Source organism: Cryptomeria japonica, chromosome 9 (assembly GCF_030272615.1).
Source record: "Cryptomeria japonica chromosome 9, Sugi_1.0, whole genome shotgun sequence".
Classification (NCBI taxonomy): domain Eukaryota; kingdom Viridiplantae; phylum Streptophyta; class Pinopsida; order Cupressales; family Cupressaceae; genus Cryptomeria; species Cryptomeria japonica.
The window spans coordinates 372,983,436-372,988,868 of record NC_081413.1 but is presented as its reverse complement, the minus strand read 5'-3'; positions in this window follow the sequence as shown (position 1 = coordinate 372,988,868).

The following is a 5,433-nucleotide window of genomic DNA, read 5'->3' as shown; positions in this document are numbered from 1 at the left end:
AACCATTCAAAAAACTTCAAGCTATTTCATTTGATAATTATTCCTCATTCATATATCAAATCTACTCAGTCGATCAATATCGATAATCATATTATAGCATGGCATATCGGTGATCACCGATGGTTATCGAGTTAACCATGTATCCTGATTTATATCAGATGTGTTCCCAGCAATAAACTAATAATGATTATTGAGTTGCTATCGGGTCGCAAAGTATGCACCGCTTGACATATATAACCACTAGATAGTCGGTTAACTTAGAGACCGATTTACATCGGTTAATATGCCATGCAAACACCGTTTGGCGTACATCGTGAATACCGATTGGCATGTACACTAAGTTACGTGGACCCCGATTAGTATCGGGCTGGTAATTAAATAAACACCGATTGATAGTATATATCAAAGGGTGCGATCAAGTAGTGTGATCGGTCATGTCCATAAGACATGACCGGTCAAGGCACTGCTTGATCCTCCCCTCTTGCATATATATATCAATTGATATTTGTGAAGAGGAAATTGAAATCGATAAATACTCCTCTCACCTGCCAAACAAAGAAGATAGTCAGATTTATAATAGAGATAGATAATACATAAATATAGAGAATATAAATTAGAATACATCTTGCATATTGAATTGTAAATTGATCAACTTTACATGGTATCAGAGCTATAGTTAAATCGAACCTGAGGCAGTTCAGGTTTACGTAAAAATTCAAATCAAGCATATATTCAACATCACAATTCTCTCAATGGCTAGCGCTATCAGATTTGAAGACAGACTCAGAGGAGATGATGACTTCTCGACATGGAAATTCAGAATTCAAATGATTCTAAAAGAAAATAAAATCGAATCATCTGTAAAGACTAAAACTGCAGAACCTGAGACTGAACCTGACAAAGCAACTTGGAGAGAAGGAAATGAAAAGGCTATTAAAATCATAGTTGATGGGGTAAGAAACAATATTATGCCCATCATAAGGAAACATGAAACAACCTTCAACATGTTCAAAGCACTTGAAGAAGCTTTTGAGATATGTAATGCCAGTAGAACCTTGGCTTTAAAAAGAGAAATAAATCACATAGCCATGATAAAAGGAGAATCAATCAATGCCTACTTCATGTGAATATCTACCCTAAGGGATTAACTGGCAACCCTTGGATATGAGATCCAAAGCAAAGAATTAATCCTCATTGCTCTAGATGGGTTGCTAGCATATGGGAAACATTCGTCCAAGGCATCAGTGCAAGGGATGAATTCCCAAAATTCGATAGGCTAAAGGCTGACTGTCTCCAAGAGGAATCAAGGCAAAATAAGAAAGGGATCAAACAGAAGAATATAGATGAAGATCTTCAAGTTCTAAACACGAACTCAAACAAGAAAAGCAAGCAAAAGCAATTCAGGAAGAGAAAAAGTCGTCACGGCAAGAACACCTTCAAGAAGGACCTTTCTCAGATTTAGTGTTACAGATGTGACAAATTTGAGCACTATGTTGCCAAATGTCCAGAAAGAGGTAAGCAAGCCACATTTGCCAAAACAGGAAAATCTAAAAGGGAAGAGGACTCTGAGAAGTATGTACTCTATTCAACACTCACAAACCAAGCATCAAACAAAGTAAACTCCTGGGTAATCGACAGTGGCTCATCCAGACACATTACAGGATTCAGAGAAGTACTAGACTCCATGAAAGAGGAGAATGATGAGGAAGTAACTATTGGAGATGACTCTACACATCCAGTCAAAGGAGTTGGAACCTGCACCATCAAACTAAAGTCGGGTGTATCATTACAACTTAGAGGAGTACTATATGTTCCAAGCATCAAGAGAAATCTAGTCTCAATATCAGCACTGGAGGACAACGGATACAGAGTAACCTTCATGGACAACAAAGTATTGGCTTGGCCAAAGAACTCATCCATCAAGAAAGTTAAAACAATTGGTCAAAGACAAGGCTACTTGTATGAGCTATGCACAAAGCCCAACTTAGCCCCAATTCATGAAACTACAGATGCTAATGAAGTCTGGCATAGAAGACTAGGCCACCTAAATTTTAGAGCTTTATCATCAATGGGAGACCTTGTCACAGGTCTACCTAAGTTAAAGCAATATCATTCAGGGGCATGCACAGGATGTGCCCTAGGTAAAAATACTAATGGTTCTTTTCAGAATAGTACTAGGAAAACAAGTAAAATTTTAGAGTTAGTTCATTCTGATGTATGTGGACCTATGTTCGTACCTTCATTGGGGGGATTTTTGTATTATGTAATATTTGTTGATGACTACTCTAGGAATACTTGGATCTACTTTCTGAAATGTAAAGAATCAGAAGAGATCCTTAATAGGTTTAAAGAATTCAAATCACTAACAGAGAACTACTGAGGAAATAAAATTAAAACCCTAAGAACTTATAATGGGGGGGAATACACATCAGAATTATTTAAAGAGTTTTGTAAAAATTCAGGGATTAAGAGGGAGTTAACAATACCTTATAACCCTCAACAAAATGGGATAGCTGAAAGGAAAAATAGGACAATCGTTGAAGCTGCGAAAGCTATGATTCTTGATCAGAATCTAAATGTCAATCTTTGGGCAGAAGCAACTAGCACTATTGTATATATTCAAAACAGATGTCCCCACTCTCATCTTGAAGATAAGACCCCTGAGGAATTTTTTACTAAATCAAAACCTGATATTAGCCACCTTAGGATATTTGGATGCCCTGTCTATATTCATGTACCTAAGGAGAAAAGATTAAAATTAGAGCCTTCTGGAAAAAGGGGAATCTTTGTAGGATATAGTGAAACCTCCAAAGCTTACAGGTTCTATATACCTGGTCAAAAGAATATTGAACTAAGCAGGGATGTGATCTTTGAAGAAGACTCAGCATTCAAAAGAGCCCAAAGCTCTCTAGACCCTGAAGTCTATATCCCCACCCCTAGCATAGATAGAGATCCTACTCCTGAGCTTCAGAGGGAGAATCCTGAGGAAACTATAAGTGAAACTCAAAGTCCACCTAGAGAAAACCTCAAGAAAAGACCACTATGGGCCACCAAGACTATAGCAGAAGCTCAGAAGTTTGTTGCTCCTTCAGGGACCTTCAGGGAAAGAAAAAGGCCTAACAAATTCACTAGCTATGTTGCCCTTATGAATGATCTCTCTAAAGCCGAACCAAACAATGTATCAGAGGCTCTTGAACATCAAGTATGGAAGGATGCCATGTCTGAAGAGTATCAGTCTATTATGAAAAATGATGTTTGGGAGATTGTTCCTAGGCCAACTAAGAAATCTGTTGTTTCATGTAAATGGCTTTTTAAGATCAAACATGCTGCAGACGGTAGTATTGAAAAAACACAAGGCTAGATTTGTAGCTAGAGGTTTCTCACAAAGGGAAGGAATAGATTATGAAGAAACTTTTGCACTTGTTGCTAGATATACATCAGTAAGAGCTGTATTAGCTATTGCAGCAACTAAGGGGTGGAATGTACACCAGATGGATGTTAAGACAACATTTCTAAATGGTGAGATCTCTGAAGAAGTCTACCTAGAGCAACCTGAAGGGTTTGAAATTTATAATGCAATCTCATGTGTGTAGACTCAAGAAAGCTCTCTATGGGCTTAAACAGGCTCTCAGGGCCTGGTATGAAAGAATTGACACCTATCTCTCAGGACTAGGCTTCTCTAAAAATGATGCAGATCCTAATCTCTACTACAAAAGAAATAAAGGTGATATGCTAATGTTGATTTTATATGTTGATGACTTATTAATCACATGAAATGATCATCTTATAGATCAATGCAAGAAAGATCTATCCAAAGAATTTGATATGAAGGACTTAGGACTCGTTCATTACTTCCTTGGATTGGAAGTATGGCAGAATTCTGACAACATTATACTAAACCAAGGAAAGTGTACCTTGGATATTTTGAAGAGATTCAGAATGCTAAACTGTAGGCCCAAGACCTCTCCTATGGAAACCAATTTACATAAACTTAAAGAAGCAGCAGCAGAGTCACAACCCACTGACTCTACTCAATACAGACAGATGATTGGGTCCCTGATGTACCTGGTGAATACAAGGCCAGATATCTATTATGCAGTTAATGCTTTAAGTTAGTTCATGTGTGAACCTAAGGAGATACACCTGGTTGCAGTAAAGCACATCATGAGATACCTAAAAGGTACCCTAAACCTTGGTCCCAAATATGAGAAAGTTGATATAGACCTACATGGATTTACAGATTCAGATTGGGTTGGAAGTGTCATTGACAAAAAAAGCGCTTCAGGATGTTGCTTCAGTCTAGGTTCGGCCATGATATCTTGGATCAGCAGGAAGCAGTCCTCTGTAGCTCAAAGCTCCACCGAGGCAGAATACATTGCAGCTTCTATGGCTACTCGAGAGGCAGTATGGCTTAGGAAGTTGCTTGTGGGGTTGTTTGGAGAGCCTATGAAACCCACTATTATACATTGTGATAATCAGAGCTACATAAAAATTTCAGTTAATCCAGTGTTCCATGATAGATCCAAGCATATTGAGATCCCATACCACTATGTGCGAGATATGGTAGACAGAAATGTGATTCAATTAGAATATGTTTGTACAAAAGATCAAACGGCAGATATTCTGACCAAACCTCTTTCCAAAGTGAAGGTTGATCACTTCAGAAAAGGTTTAGGTATGATAGAAAGGTAATTTGCTTTGTAATCTGTATTTACATATCAATTAGATGTTTAATGTGTAAACTTCTTTGTCATGATAGGACATTTTGGATTTTATCCCCTGGGTTCATATCTAAGAGGTGACGATCTCTCAAGATAATGAACACTTGTATGGAGACATTATAAGGTGACCATCTTATAATGTCCAAACCAGTTATCATGTTGGATCTCTGGTGTGTCATAGATGAGCCATGATTGTGTTGTGGTAAAACATTTATATGAGATGTTAGTGCACCTACCGCAACTTAGATAAAGATGAGAATTGAATATTTTCTCATATGATTATCCTTAAGTATTGCGTGCTTAGGCAATATTGATATCACATGCTAGGGTGATATCCTGTCATCACAAGATTAATGTGATGAATATTTTGTATCACGTGTTTAGGTGATACTTCATATCATGTGATTAGGTGATATGATTTCCTAGAAAGTTAGATTGTGTAAAGAATGCTAACTATCATTTGAATTGTGATGCTTGATACACTTCTCTCATTTATCTTACCTAGCTAAGAGGGAGTGTTAATGCATGGTAGCTTCGGTAAGATAAATGATTGAATGAGAGATAAATGAAGTCTCTCATTCAATCATTTATCATATCGATAAACCATTCAAACAACTTCAAGCTATTTCATTTGATAATTATTCCTCATTCATATATCAAATCTACTCTGTTGATCAATATCGATAATCATATTATAGCATGGCATATCGGT